Source organism: Manis javanica, chromosome 7, assembly GCF_040802235.1.
Source record: "Manis javanica isolate MJ-LG chromosome 7, MJ_LKY, whole genome shotgun sequence".
In the NCBI taxonomy this organism is placed as follows: domain Eukaryota; kingdom Metazoa; phylum Chordata; class Mammalia; order Pholidota; family Manidae; genus Manis; species Manis javanica.
This window is the reverse complement of record NC_133162.1, coordinates 122,171,169-122,186,397: the sequence shown is the minus strand read 5'-3', so window position 1 is coordinate 122,186,397 and position 15,229 is coordinate 122,171,169. Positions and strand designations below refer to the sequence as shown.

General features: G+C 34.8%; 1 protein-coding gene across 6 annotated transcripts in view; it reads right to left on the bottom strand.

Moving 5' to 3' along the window:
* GALNT13 (polypeptide N-acetylgalactosaminyltransferase 13) overlaps window positions 1–15,229 on the bottom strand; it is a 494,477-nt gene that overhangs the window by 438,074 nt on the left and 41,174 nt on the right. The window contains exon 1 of one of the 6 annotated variants that reach the window (XM_036996092.2): window positions 1,979–2,075. The exons of the other annotated variants lie outside the window; for them this stretch is intronic. The gene's annotated coding sequence lies outside the window, so the exon portion shown is untranslated. Of the gene's footprint in view, window positions 1–1,978; window positions 2,076–15,229 lie in introns of those variants that run through there. 6 annotated transcript variants of the gene reach the window in all.

Genomic DNA, 15,229 nt, shown 5'->3' with positions numbered 1-15,229 from the left:
CCTATCATAATTATGTAGAGAACCAGGTTGTCAAATAATGCAGCTCTGAATTTACCCCGATTCAGCACTTCTGAGGTTCCAGTACTGCTGATAGGAGGCATCTTAGGATATCATATATCGTAGTGGCTAAGAACTGGCCTTTTACACACATAGGCCTGGGTCTATTCCCTTGCTGTCTGTGGGATCCTTGTAAGCCATGGTTTTCTCATCTATAAAATGAGAATAACAATCCCAAACCTAAAGATTTGCTATGAGGACTAAGTATGATAATGCTTAAAAAGTATCTTGCAGAACAGATAGTTATTAATATTGATATGAAATTTTTAAAATTCTCAGATTCTCAAAAAGGCAATTACGTGAAATAAGTCATCAATTATGTAGCATTAAAAACTCCATCTGGTGTGCACAAAATGTATTCACAACAGATGTGTATTTTAGAATGGGCAGCATACATTCAAAGAAATTATCAGAAGAGAAAAAAGTATATAGTGTAAAGTGACTCAAAATAACCAAAGCATGAATTCTAAAAGGCATAACAGACATGTGTATAATTATAAAGAGATATGCAAAGTCAGTTTAGAATTAATACCATAAACATTTGTTTTATTTAAACTACACTGAGCAATAACTACCTGGTTAATCCATTTCTATCTGTAGAGTAAATATATCAAACCAAGAATATTCTTATATCATTTGCTACATTTAAAATAGTATGATGTGAAGTATAAATTATTGTTGTGAATAAGACAGGTAATATAGTTTGGACAAATATTTGGGGAGAACAGCTATTAAATACAAAGATACTTGAAACATCTCATAAACACTTGTCTCAAAATAAAAACAGCAAAGTATAATTTGCTGAGGCAGAAGCTCTTTAAATTAATGACCTGACTTTGCATCATAAAACAACACAAATCCTGTTGCCTGTTACAACTTAAGCAGACTAGTGAGAAATACAAAATTTACATACAGTGTCAAATAAAAAATTAGTATAACACAGTCTACTTTCAAATCTACATTATATTTATATTTATTCAGCATGCATTTTTTTAAAGATGCAAAATGTGCAAATCTAAAGACATTGAGTTTTGTTTGCTTGTTATGTTTTTTGAAAAAAGTCATGCTAATTTCTTAATTTCATATTGACTTCATTTTTTCTGTAAAAGAAAATTATAAATAAATATTGGAACTCAGGGAAGAATAGCAAGGGAGGAATTCCCCTACATATATTTCCTCTTACTTTTTGCAAGCTTTACTGAATATGAGGTATGAAATAATTCAAGCTATCAAATTTTCTGTCATTCTTTGGTCCTAAGATGAAGCTTATTGTAGGAAAAAGACCCATGGAAAATTATATATAATACTGATTGTTACTGAAGGACTATCCACAGATAGAAAGAATACTTTAAAACAAAAGATCATATAATAAAATATCTAAATCTTATATAATAAAGATTTATAATAAAAGACAAATGGCACCATCCATAAAATGAAAGCATGACTTTTTCAGACAGGCATTTGCCCCTCTGTGTTTTATTTTCTTTACTTATCTACCTCACAAAATATGTGAGGCTTAAGCAAGATAAAAATGAGAATAATTTTAAAAGAAAATGTGAAGGATATTATTATAATAGAAAATCTGAAGTCACTTAATATTAAATATTAAACTAAGATAAGTCATTTCCTAATTAACAGCCTAACAGTCGAAGTTCATCAGAATTTAACATAAACTTTAATAGAACGTGAAAATCACATCTCCTTGTCACTTCAAGCATTATTCAAATTATTCTAATTTCATAGCCTGCTAAACCTATATATCAAGACATTAGCACTGAGAGAAGTCTTTTACCATTTTATGTGACAAAATGAAGTTGCCTTTTAAATTTTTGTTTATGAGTCTTTCTTCACATATTTCAAGTTTTTAATTCTATCTCTACCTTGAAAACATACTAAATTTTATCATTTATAAGAGCCTTACCTGCCGACACCTGTAAAATAGTAACAGTGCGTTACAATGCTCTTCATGAGAAAAGAACTGATGGAGCAGAAGGTTGGTACAACATAACACGGTAACACTAACCAGCACAAGCACAGTTGGCGGCCCAGGTTTATTTAAGAGAGTCAGCATCTGTATTATGTTTTTATTCCAGTTAGCCCCTATTTGTGTGCAAACACTGCTCTGTTTCTCAAACCAATTCCAAGTTCTGCAATATCCCTGGCTTGCCAAGCCCATGTGGAACATGACCAACTTGCATAAACTACAGGCTTTTCTATCTGGAAATCTGGCTCCTTTTTCTAATTGTTTCAAAGTCTTGAGAGTATAGTTATTTCCCTCTTTAAAAATATTTCTGCAGCTAGGAAGGCTTCAAGAGTTAGAAAACGATCAAGTACCATCTTGCTAGTCAATGCCTTTTGTCTTGTCCACTCAATAATGGTATCAGCCACATATTCTATGTAATATTACAAGATTTTTGTTTGAAGCTATGCACCATTTTTTCTTATCTTTATCAAAAATAGACTTCATATATAAAAAATAAAATCTATGTAAGGCTTAGAAGTTTGGTAAATATGTTATTAAAATAAGAAGAAAAAAGTTTTTGTTTTAAATGAGGAGGTTACCACTTGCACAGGGAGTCTAGTTCAGCTGCTATTAGACATATTTTTATCTATAGTCATATTTTTCTTTTGTAGAAAACTGCATAATAGGTGCAAATGTATTCGGTCTATTTTATGAGGCTGTATGGGAGGCTGCCAGAGGATCCTGGAACTAGTATAAGACTGCTGGTAGTGCTCCCAGAAGTTGCAGGCACCCAACATGCTTTAAATGTTTTAAATAGCTACACAGTAGCTTCTGTGAGCTGATGACTGGACAATTTCAAAAAGCTGGTTTATGGACTGATAAATCTAGTAAGCAGGCACTGAAAAAAAAAACCTCTCAATAAGCTACAAGTCTGATTGATAGGAAGACTGATCTTTTAATGAGGACCCAAAATTAAGGTAGACTTGGGGGCCACCCTCAACCTAAACCACAGGGTTCACCATAAACCCACACCACACTGGAAGATACACCAGGAGAGAAAGAAGCAGGAAAGGAAAATGTTAAATGAACGCCTATGAGGAAAGATGGTGGAACAGAGGCAAAAATATATGCCCTTACTTGCATAAAGCTTGAATATTCATAACATAAAACTTGACTTTTAGGAGGCTACCTAGCATAAGATCTAAAAACATATACTGCAGAGTTATAATGCCATGATTTGAATCTGGGCTCTAATACTCCCTAACGGTATGGTTCCATTCAAGTTCCTTAAATCTTCTATGCCTCTGTTTTCTTATTCACAAAACATGAACAACAATAGCTACTGCAAAGTCCATGATGGGTACTGAATGAATCAATGCATGCAAAGCTCTTCAAACAGTACCTGGGACTTAGGTGTGGCTCAGTACACATAGTTACTATTAGTAGTAACAGTAATATAATTATCATGATGAACGTCACTGAAAGGATGAGAAGAATGCGAATCCTCAGCCCATCCTACCAGAAGCATATTCAGTATATGTGTATTCAGGTAGTAGGAGGGACAAGATGAACATCACAACCATATTTAATATTCACAAATACATTTAATATAAATCACACATGTATTTAGTATTAATATTTGAGAGCATTACAAATATATATTCACAAATATTAATGCATATAGTTTTTGATGGGTTACGAGTTACACAGGATCTTAGAATTGCCAAAACTCATTGAACTATCCACTGAAGATCTATGCACATCTTTATACAATTGTGTGTAAATTAAACCTCATTTTTTTAAAGCAAAAACAAAATGTTAATGTACGTATCATTTGATTCCCTGATAAATACCTTTCTGATCTCTTTCCCACCATTGTTCCCCAAGCAGCGACTTGGGTCTTGAGTCTGACTTGGGTCTTCCTTACAGATACCAATCATTACCATGCCTTGGGGTGTGTGCACCTGCTGTTTTCTCTGCCCACTGACATGGTCATGGCCTTCTGTCTCATTTCCAAGATCTTACTTCATTCCTGCTCAAATGTCAAACATTGGAGAGCTTTCCTATCAACCTATATAAAATAACACACACAACTTAGTCACCCATTATTTCTTAACTCATTTAATTTTTTTTTCTTTGAACCTATCATCCCACCAATACATTAACAAATTAATTGTTTTTTTTAATTTGGTTATTATCTGTCACTCTTTCCTAAATAGTGAACTACTTCAGTACAGGATTTCACATCTCTTACACATGCCCTCTGTCCTATATATGTAAGTTTTTAGAACTCCAGCACTCATTGCTATGGCCTGAATTGGGCCCCTCACACCCCCCAAAAAATTCATATGTGAAGTCCTAACCCCCAATATTTTAGATTGTGACTGTATTTAAAAAGACAGGGCCTTTTTAAAGAGGTGATTAAGATTAAAACAAGGTCATATGGCGGGTTACCTTATAAGAAGAGGTTATTAGGACAAACATACACAGAGGAAAGACCATGTGAAGACAGAGAAGCCAGCCATCCATACAACACAGGGCGAGGACTCAGAATGAAACCAACTCTGCTTGCTGACTTTGGACTTCTAAAATCTATGAGAAAATACATTTCTGTTGTTTAAGCCAACCACTCTGGGATACTTTGTGATGGCAGCCCCAGCAAACAAATGCCCTGGCTATATCCATTTTCCCTTACTTCCCTTACTCCGCTCCTACATGCAGGCAGATGGCCACAGCTAAATATATATATATATATATATATATATATATATATATATATATATATATATATATATATATATATATATATATATATATATATATATATATATGCTGCCTGCTCTCATTTTAAATCTATGAACTCATACTACAAGAAGACTTGCAGTGCTCTGCAGTAATCCTGCAACCGTTCCCAGTCAAGTCAGTCTACATCTCAAGAGAACTTTTCCCCTTGTCGGCCTCCCTCAGAGTGACATCTCCTCTCAGCCTGTGTCTCTCATCTCATCAGCACCCTTCCACATTAGGCAGAGAAGACAGAAGCAATCAGAAGAGAATTGTGTGAAGTGCCATGCTGAATGTATTAACTTGCTTGTCTCTATAACACCCCTAAATCTGCAATTCCATGTGTTACAAGGGATGAATGGTACCTTTGGAAGTGCAACACCCTCTGCTCTCATATATTCTCACATACAGATTTTAATGATGCATTTGTCACTTCTGTATCAGTTTTTCTTCTCTAATAGATAAGTCATTGCTAACAGTACAAAGATACTATACGAATAATCTTAAAAACTAATCTGACACCACATCTGTCTTCAGCTATCCCTCCAATTCTCTGTTCAGCTTTAATGCAAAACTTCTGGAAGTAATTATATATTACCACTGTTTACACATCCCATATCCCTACCTTCTCACTCTCTCTTAAACACAACAGACTTTGGCCCCTGCCACTATGTGGAACCCTGATTTGATATGATCATTGCCAAATCTAAGCATTCTTACATAACTTCTAAGCACTATTTGACATAGCTTAGCCAAAAATCCTTGTACACCTTCCTGGCAACTCTTTTCTTTCATAACCCTTATTTGATCTGACAGCAAATTCTATCAGCTCTACCTTCAGATTTACCCCACTCTCACCAATTCCACTGCTACCACTCTAGGTCAAGCCACCATCAACACCTTGACCAATTGACTTAATATCTTTAAAGTTTAATAACTTTATTGAGATATAATTCACATACCATACAATTCATCCGTTTTAAGTGTATAATGCAATGGCTTGTAATATAGTCAGAGTTGTGCGATCACTACCACCATCAGTTTTAGAATACTTTCGGTATCTCAGAAGGAAACGACTCCCCTTTGACATAACCTCCCAATCTTTCCTTTGCCCCAGCCCTAAGCAACCACCAATCTAATTTGTGTTTTCTATAGATTTTCCCATTCTTATCATTTCATAAAATAGATTTATACAATATGTAGTCTTCTATATGTCAAAGAAATAATCAATCTTCCCAGGTTTTCTTCCACCTGCTACTTCTATAGCTTTTCTTCTTCCTTCCTAATTACAACCCTTAAATAGAATTCGTGCCTCATATCAAATTTACCAAGTATCATAATTCTTCCAAGTGGTAAAGATACCTGAAGACAAATGCTGGGCATAGAAGCCACAGGGCATAAATCTGCAAAGAAGTAAAAAGCTAACCTTTTCAAACAATAAGGCTTCTCTCTCACTTACCAACTTTACATTTCCCTGTATGGCCCCGGAAGATGACTGGTTAGCCAGAGACGGGTGACATTCCTCAAGGGAGTAACAACCTAAGACAGGCACAGTCGCAGGGGTCCATCAGGTGAGAAATTGGGGATCAATAGAGGTGAGGCTTAGAACCTCACCCCCCCTGTTTTGAGAGAAATCTTCTGCATCTGTGGATGTTTTATTGCCCTTGTCTAGCTTGGATTAACACTTAGTCTACAGGCACACACCTGATCATCTACATTTGCTCTCTTACAACACTTAACTATGTTTTCTACCTTTATCTTGCATCTACCTACTACTTCAGCATTTTATTAAAAATAATAATAATAAAGAGAGAAATGTGGTATCCACATATAAATCAAGTATAAAAATCAAACGAATATTCATATTTGAACTGATTGTTTATAGTTCATAATGCATGAGCAAAACTGAAAGTTTCTGTGATGAATGCCCTTGTACTGTTCACCATGTAACTTATTCACTATGTAAGAATTTGTTCTCCATGTAAGAACTTGTTCATTATGCTTCAGAAGATTGGAGACTGACGAAAATTAGGCTTGGGGTGGATTAATGATTGTGCATTGAGCATTGACTCCCCTATACAGAATTTTATTGTAGTTAATAACCATTTGATCAATAAATATGAGAGATGCCCTCTCAAAAAAAAAAGTACAGACTTCCAATTGTAAAATAAATAAGTAACTGGGATGTAATGTATAGCATAAGGAATATAGTCAAAATATTGTAACAACTTTGTATGGTGATAGCTGGTAGCTAGAATTATCATGTATATAAATGTTGAATCACTGTGTTGTACACCTGAAACTAATGTAATACTGTGTGTCAACTACCCTTCAATAAAAAAAAATATGTAGTCTTCTGTGACCACCTTCTTCACTTTGTATAATATTTTCAAGATTTATCCATGTTATAGCATATAACAGTACTTCATTTCTTTTCTTTGCCAAATACTATTCTACTGGTGGGTAATACCACCAGTATGGACATACCACCTATTAGTTTCCCATTTGTCCATTGGTCCACATATGGGTTATTTCCATTTTTTGATTATAATGAATAATGCAGCTATGGACAAACAGGTACAAGTTTTTGTATGACCATATGCATTCATTTCTTTTGAGTTTATGCCTAGGAGTAGGATCGCTCAGTCATAGCTGTTCCTTATCTTCTCCCACAGTTATCTATTCTTCACACAGAATGCAGGTTGGTCCTCTTAAAATTTAAACCTAATCAGATTTCTCCTCTGTTTTGTTCATTATCTATCAAATTTAAATCAATTCCAAATCCTTATCTTAGCCTATAACCCTTAACCAAATCTGGACCTTGGCCACCTTTCAGACCTTATGTTCTATCTTTCTCTCCTTTACTTGCCATACAATCTTCATGCTTGAAGTTCCCGCTGAAACACTAATCCCCTATTTAATTCAATGGCAGATCTCTCACCCTTTATTCAGATCTCTGCTCATATATCCCCAGAGAGTTCTTTTCTGGACCAACTGATCTAAAATAAGGCCCTTTCACCATCTATACTATAAGCTTATGTAGTTTATTCAGAGTGTATATCACTAGTACATATTCATTTATGTATTGTCTACTTCCCCCATGGAATTATATTCTCTATTCTCCATGCTACCCTTAAAATACCACAGTTTCTGGCACAAAGTGGGTGATTGATAAATATTTCTTGAGTGAATTCAAGAACAATTGAGAAGAAAGAGGTCTTATAAAACTGTGGAGAAAATTAAATAAGTATTAGCAATAATAATAATGAAAACTGAAAGTACAACATTTGGTTGAGCCATGGGTGAGTGGTCACTCTAAACTGAAAATAAACGCACACTTGTTCACTGGCATAAAGCTTTTCTCTCCCTTCATGCCCTCTGACACTTCTGGTGCCCTCTATCCCAACCTCAGCTGCTTCAGGAAAAGAAGATGAGTAAGGCAGGGGTGTTCTGACACCAGAGTGGACAGAAGGCCTGTCCAAGAATGGCTCAGAAGTTAAAGGATGATGGGGGGTATAGAGCTTCCACCTATTGCTCTGTTTGGTACAGGCACCCAAGTCATCATTCTACCTGTTTTCAGGTCACAGTGTTGCTGTTCTGGTCCAGTCAGCCACCTCTGGCCACACCATTGTGGACTATGAAACTGAACTGGTTCATGTTTTCTGATTTCCAGGCCATCTACCATATGATAATGGTGTGTCTTTCATCACAAAGGCTGCTCAACAATGAAATGATATTGAAGGTATCAGATTTCTGTACTCCCTACCATTCAAAGCATTTTGCTAAATGTTGGAAGGATTTCCTCAAAAGTACATTGACAGAGATATCTGACCAACCTTCTAATTACCTCCTGGTCCACCAACCTGAACAACGCAACTGACTCAATAAATTTAGGCTTTCCCCTGAACAAAGTCATTCCTGGACAAGGTGTGTTTTTCTTCCCCTAAAAGCAACCCCAAGCAAGCCTGACTGGTATACCACCAGGTGACAGCCCAGACAAAGGAAGCCTAGAATATTCAACTTAATTCTGACTCAGTCACCTGATTTTCTTGCTGGACTGGCATGGCCCTAGAACATTAAGGTAATATGCTCTTGATTGTATACACTGCTAACTGCATGGCCCTATAAGAGCCCATGTGGGCCAACACTGGACGTATCTTTAATTCTTGTCAAAACAGCCTTGTCCCACTCACAGTTAATTCTTGCGTGTGAAAGATCTGGGTCAGAGTAAGAGATGATTGAAAAAAAATGAGGTAAAGTTATATAATGAGCGGGAGCACACCAAATGTCATGGCTGTGGGGGGAAAGCAACAATCCTGACACCTGGGGAGGAAACAGATTGTATCCCAACAGGTGGATGAAAGGGAGGATCAATTCCTGTTCTCTTTGTCACCAAGATCCACATCAAAGCCTGGCAAATGATCACATGGCCTGCCTAAGTGAAGTAACTTCTGAGACTGGCAATCCAACTGCTGCTTTGTTTGTCACCTAAACATGATAACCTCTAAGGAGTAGAACTGATTTATAGTCTTCTGTAGGTTTGGTTTTTTAATATAAGCATGTATTACTTTCAGAACAAGACTATTACCTTAATTATAAAAAGTACAGTATTCCTTTCATTTAACCTATAGAAACAGTTGAGGGTCTAGATGTCAACACTGTGCTAGGCACTCAGGATAGAATACATAGAAAGACACCATCGCTGCCTTCTGGCTTAGGATCCTGTAGAAAAGTTAGACAAGAGCATCTGGGTAGGGACAAAAAAGAGGTAAGTGAAATATAAGGAGTGGTTCCAAAATGCAGAACTCTTTTTAATGATAGTTATTATATGTAATTATTAATGTTGAGACAATGTAACAACCATAATTAATGGGAGTAGAGAGACTGAAAGAAGAGTGAAACTTTATGGAGAATGTTTATAAGGCAGATGCTGTTTATCAAGGCAGTTTGTTACACATTGCTCTTTTTATCAAGCTTGGATATAGGGAAATCCATTTATGAATATGCTATGAATGTCAAAGCCTAAAAAACATGCTAATGAGACCTTACAAGCAACAGGCTAACATTAAATCATAGTGAAATTAAGTCTTCATAAAGAAAGCTTGTAAAAAACAATATATGACCTTCAAAAAGAATGAAATTAAGTTATTTTGACAACTATATTCATCAACCTAAAAATTCCTCATCCCTTATTTGTTTTTGGTGTATTTAATGACTATTCAGTATTCATCATATAACACTGCATATCAGTGGTTTAAGCTTGTTCATTCAAGAGGGGAAGACAGAAATCCAAAATGTTTAACTGAATATAAAACCTAGAGATTTAAGACAACAGCAGAAACATTTAGACAGTTCCCAATAGACATCTACCAGTGAGCTAGCGATCTTGTGCCATAAATCACATGATTAAAAAGAAAATAAATGGTTCCACTGAGACATCAAACCATTAGAAAATCTTAACCTCAGCTTCCTAGCTGGCCTCAAGGCTTCTGAATTCTTCATGACAAACGATGTAAGGAGTGAACTGCAAGTGTTCGTTCTTTAAAATATGTAGGGTAATGTGACTATTTCTTCTCCAGATTTCCTTTCCCAAACAAAGACATTTATTTGTAGAAGATAATAAAGAATAATAGTTATCTTGTAAAATTGCATCAGAGTCACTCTGCCCTAGCTGGCAATTAGTGGAAGGCAAAAAGAAAGTGAAGTAGAATCAAAGAAAAGTCCAGAACTTTAGGGCACCAAAGGGTAAAGGAAAGAATGCAGAAGGGACTTGGCCACAAAAGACCACAGAAATAAAATGGGTTAGAGTTCCTTTCTGAAGTGTTATCTTAAAATGGCACAAATGTAAGAAAAAATTATTTGCCTGCCTGAGTATTTTAATTTGGTGAATGTTCTTACCATAACTCACACAACAGAGAAATGCACACCTTTAATAAATCAAAAGTATTATTGTGGAGTATTCAACTTCCTTCATTCCAAAAAAGAAAAAAAAAGCCCACCTTATTAAATCTATGTATTTACTTATTAGTTTGACTTACATCAGTTTTTGGTTTTTATTTCCTACAACCTTCCCAGTGAAATTACTAATCATTAATTAAGTGCTTTAAATGACAGGCAATTAGAGGGAAGAAGTAAATAAAGAATTGAAAGTTAGAATATTGAATAATTAGTCCTCAATTAATAGTACAGTAAAATTATTATATTCCCAATGAATGAAAATTCATATTATTAACAAAGCAAACTTGTCATATGAATTTGCTAAAGACTATAACTAGTTAATCAATATAAAGCAATCTAATATAACGGAGCATGTAATCCAATAATAGGACACACAAAAATACTACGAAGTGAGGAAATCTGCTGAAAATACATGAATAAGGGGAAAGATATAATGCCTCTTTACAAAAGCTAAAAATTGAGCAGAAATTACCATTATATACACAATCATATGAATAGACAACCTAAAACAAGGCAAAATTTTCCCTATCATCTAGGAAAGCTACTAATTAATTTAATTAGGGATTGTGCTAATTAAAGAGCTGCAAATTAAAATTAAATACTGACAAAATTATATTTTAGCAAGGTGGGATGAAATAGGTCCTTTTTACATTGTTGATAAAAACATATAAATTTGTAGAAACTTTTTGGAAAGAAATATGGTTTACTGAATTTAAGTATAATTTTTTTTACCTACTTTCTAAGAATTTCATAGAATTTGAATGAGTAATTTCCCTGCTGAACAGGAGCTTTAAAAAAACCCTATATTAGAGAAAAGTCTTCATAAAGTCTTCATAACACAGAGGTGTTATGACAACATTATTAAAAACAGTTCAAAATAGATACATAATTAATTGACAGTGTATTATGCAACTTTAAGAAAGTTATGAAATTGTATAACATAAGAAAAGCTTATGTGATAATAGAAAATTAAACAGATCAAGTTACTCACTTGTTTATGTACTACACTAACAACTATTTTTTTTATTAAGGTATCATTGATATACACTCCTATGCTCAGGTTTCACATGAGCAATGTTGTGGTTACTACATTATCCCCATTACCAAGTAACTACCACATACCCCATTGCAGTCATTGTCCATCAGCGCAGTAAGATGCAATGGAGTCACTACTTGTCTTCTCTGTGCTATACTTCCTTCCCCGTGCTCCTTCTATATTGTGTGAGCCAATCACAATGTTCCTTAATCCCCTTATCCCTCCCTTCCCACCCACCCTCCCCAGTCCCTTTCCCTTTGGTAACTGTTAGTCCATTCTTGGGTTCTGTGAGTCTGCTGCTGTTTTGTTCCTTCAGTTTTTTCTTTGTTCCTATACTCCACAGATGAGTGAAATCATTTGATACTTGTCTTTCTCTGCCTGGCTTATTTCACTGAGCATAATACCCTCTAGCTCCATCCATGTTGTTGCAAATGGTAGGATTTGTTTTCTTCTTATGGCTGAATAATATTCTATTGTGTATATGGACCACATCTTCTTTACCCGTTCATCTACTGATTGCTTCCATATCTTAACTATTGTGAATAGTGCTGAAGTAAACCTAAGGGAGCATATGTCTTTTTGAATCTGGGATCTTGTATTCTTTGGTAAATTCCTAGGAGTGGAATTCCTGGGTCAAATGGTCATTTCTATTTTTAGTTTTTTGAGGAACCTCCATACTGCTTTCCATAATGGCTGATCTAATTTATATTCCCACCAACAGTGTAGGAAGGTTCCCCTTTTCTCTGCATCCTTACCAGCATTTGTTGTTGTTTGTCTTTTGGGTGTTGATGCTAACAACTATTTTTTTATCTTCCATAAAAGTACTAGAAGGAATAAGTGAGCATATGTGAATTTTTTTGCATTCCTCTTAGTATTTTTGTTAGTTTCCAAATTATCCAGAAATTTATCTCAATGATGCAAAAATATATTTGTTATTTTAAGTAAATAAGAAAGTCACCAATAATAATGGATAAAACAAAATTCTGAGTCATGTGGTATTTCTACATATGCATAGGTGAGTACACAGGCATACACACAGTTATGATGACATATAACAAATAGAGAGTAATAGACCCAAAAGATTGTCAAAAGCAATTCACCAAACAGAAAAAATGAGAGAAGGAAGGCAGAACCTCCCATTAGAATAAAGCCTGATTTAAGTATTCTGTTTCCAAATTTCTCTCTTACTTGCCTGTCCAGTATTATAGAATGTATGTGACTTTGGAAAGATAAAGTTTGCCCCACATGTCAAATTCTATTAAAACTCCACATTCCTTTTGAGAAAGAGGCTAACTTTCCAATCCTGGAGTCTCACCCAAAATTCAGGATCTATTTTTTTCTGACTACGGCCTTCCTTCCAAATAAACACCCTCTTAAACACATCAGGACCAATACTAAAAAGTGATTATCGAAATTCTCACTTCTAATCATTCTCACTCTTGCAGCCTTCATGCCATCAAATCCACCTAAGCTTTTACAGACAAAAAACACAAATGAATTTTATATTCCACTTGTGTAAGGAAATCTTAATACATTGCATACCTACTCAGATGCCAAAATGTTCTTCACTTCTATAAAATTTAGGTTAAAAAGGCTTGTTCATTCAAATATATGAGAACAACAGTGATTGTTGCTATTAAAAAAATGGTCTGCTATCAATAATATAATGTAATCTGAAAAAATATTGAGATAATGACAAAAATGATTAGATTCAAAAATCAAATTACCATGAGCAAAAAAACCTCCCTGTTAAAAACAAGCACCCTAGTATTTGTTTTCATTCAGTGGCCAAAAAGAAAAAAGTAGATGTAGTATACAACTAATACAATCCACCCTACAGTCTGTTTTTTAAATGTCTAATCTAAAACTAAAAATTTAAATGACCTTATTTATCATTTTAATGCAATAACTAAATAATATCATGTCTCTGAGTCATCAAAAAATGTATCTGCATTTATAACTTTGTACCAGTCGCTGTTAATTAACTCAACTTCTGGGGAAAAATTGCCTTCAGTATTATTCACCAGCAATTATCTATGGGGAATATAGTCGGGGGTTGGGGTAGGGTGGGGGGGGGGGCAGGAGAGAAGCAAGTATCATCCTACTCAAGTTTACCTCAATTGTTAGATTTCCCTTCTAGAAATGAGATCTTCATAGTTTATATTAGAGCAGTAAGAAACAATGAGTTATTAATAGCTTTTTATTACAGTTATTTTTCGAGTCAAGATTCAAATTCTGAAAGCAAACAGCTCATAAATTTTCATAAGACAAAGGTTTTATGTTTTATAGCTTGAATGGCAAAAGTACAAAGACTCAAGATCAATAACATCTGTTGAGTTCAAGGAAAACCTTCACTATTTATGTAACTGAATGGTTATAATGTTTTCTTTTGATTTTGATAAGCATGGTAAATACACTCTATTCCCTGACTGACATCCAAACAAATCCGTAAGTGTGCTTAATTCCAGAATCTCTTATCTACTAATTTCTGTGGAATGAAATAGTGTTCAAACTGAGAAAGAAAATGCTAGTATGATTTCTCTCCTTCATAAAGCGACAATCAGTATAAAAATACTCAGATTCCCCACATCCATTCAGCTCCACCCCAACAGAACAGCAATGAGCATTTTGTTTTTCTTTTTTTTTTTGGCTTCACATTTCTGGCAGATATGTACACAGGCAGCAGTCTCTCAATCAATGAAACTATTGACTCCTGCATGAGTTATTTTTCTTGATGTCATTTTGAATTCCTGATTATTCCCACTCATCTCATTTTATTAAGTTATATTTTTCTGATCATTTTTAAGTCATGTTTCTCTTTATCATATTTCTTATATTCCTTTTTTATTCACCTCATTTCCTCTCATATTCTCCTTTTTTTAAATTATAAAAATCTCCTAACCAGGATTTTTCATTTCAGTTTGCAATTGGCTCTGTAGCATGTAGTTGTTAGTTGCTCCCATCCTTTTCCTAACTTTCTGTATTTTCTTCTTCTTTTATAGGGAAAACACCCTATCTCCTGGCCATCCCAATATTTCTCCATAACCTCCAAATCACCATTGTACAGAAGCTCCTTTTTCTCTCATCTAAAACCTGAAAGCATATGCTAAGTTCTTTCTTCATTCTAACCCAAACCAAACTGATAATTGATCATATGAAAGAAAGCCTATACTTGTACTCATGAGACACTGAAGAGGCTAAATAATACCAAACATACGAAAACAATGAATGGTTGTATCAAAGAGCCAAAAATATGGAAAATATGTTTTTTTCTAAACATTCAGCAGTGTATAGCATGGTTAGGGGATTTAGACACTTTAACTCAAGTCCCACCTCCACCACCACTTTGTTTGGAGATATTGGAGAGGTTAATTAGTCTAGCTAACTCCAGCTTTTTCCATGCTAGATACCTGGGACACCTAAACTCACAGAGC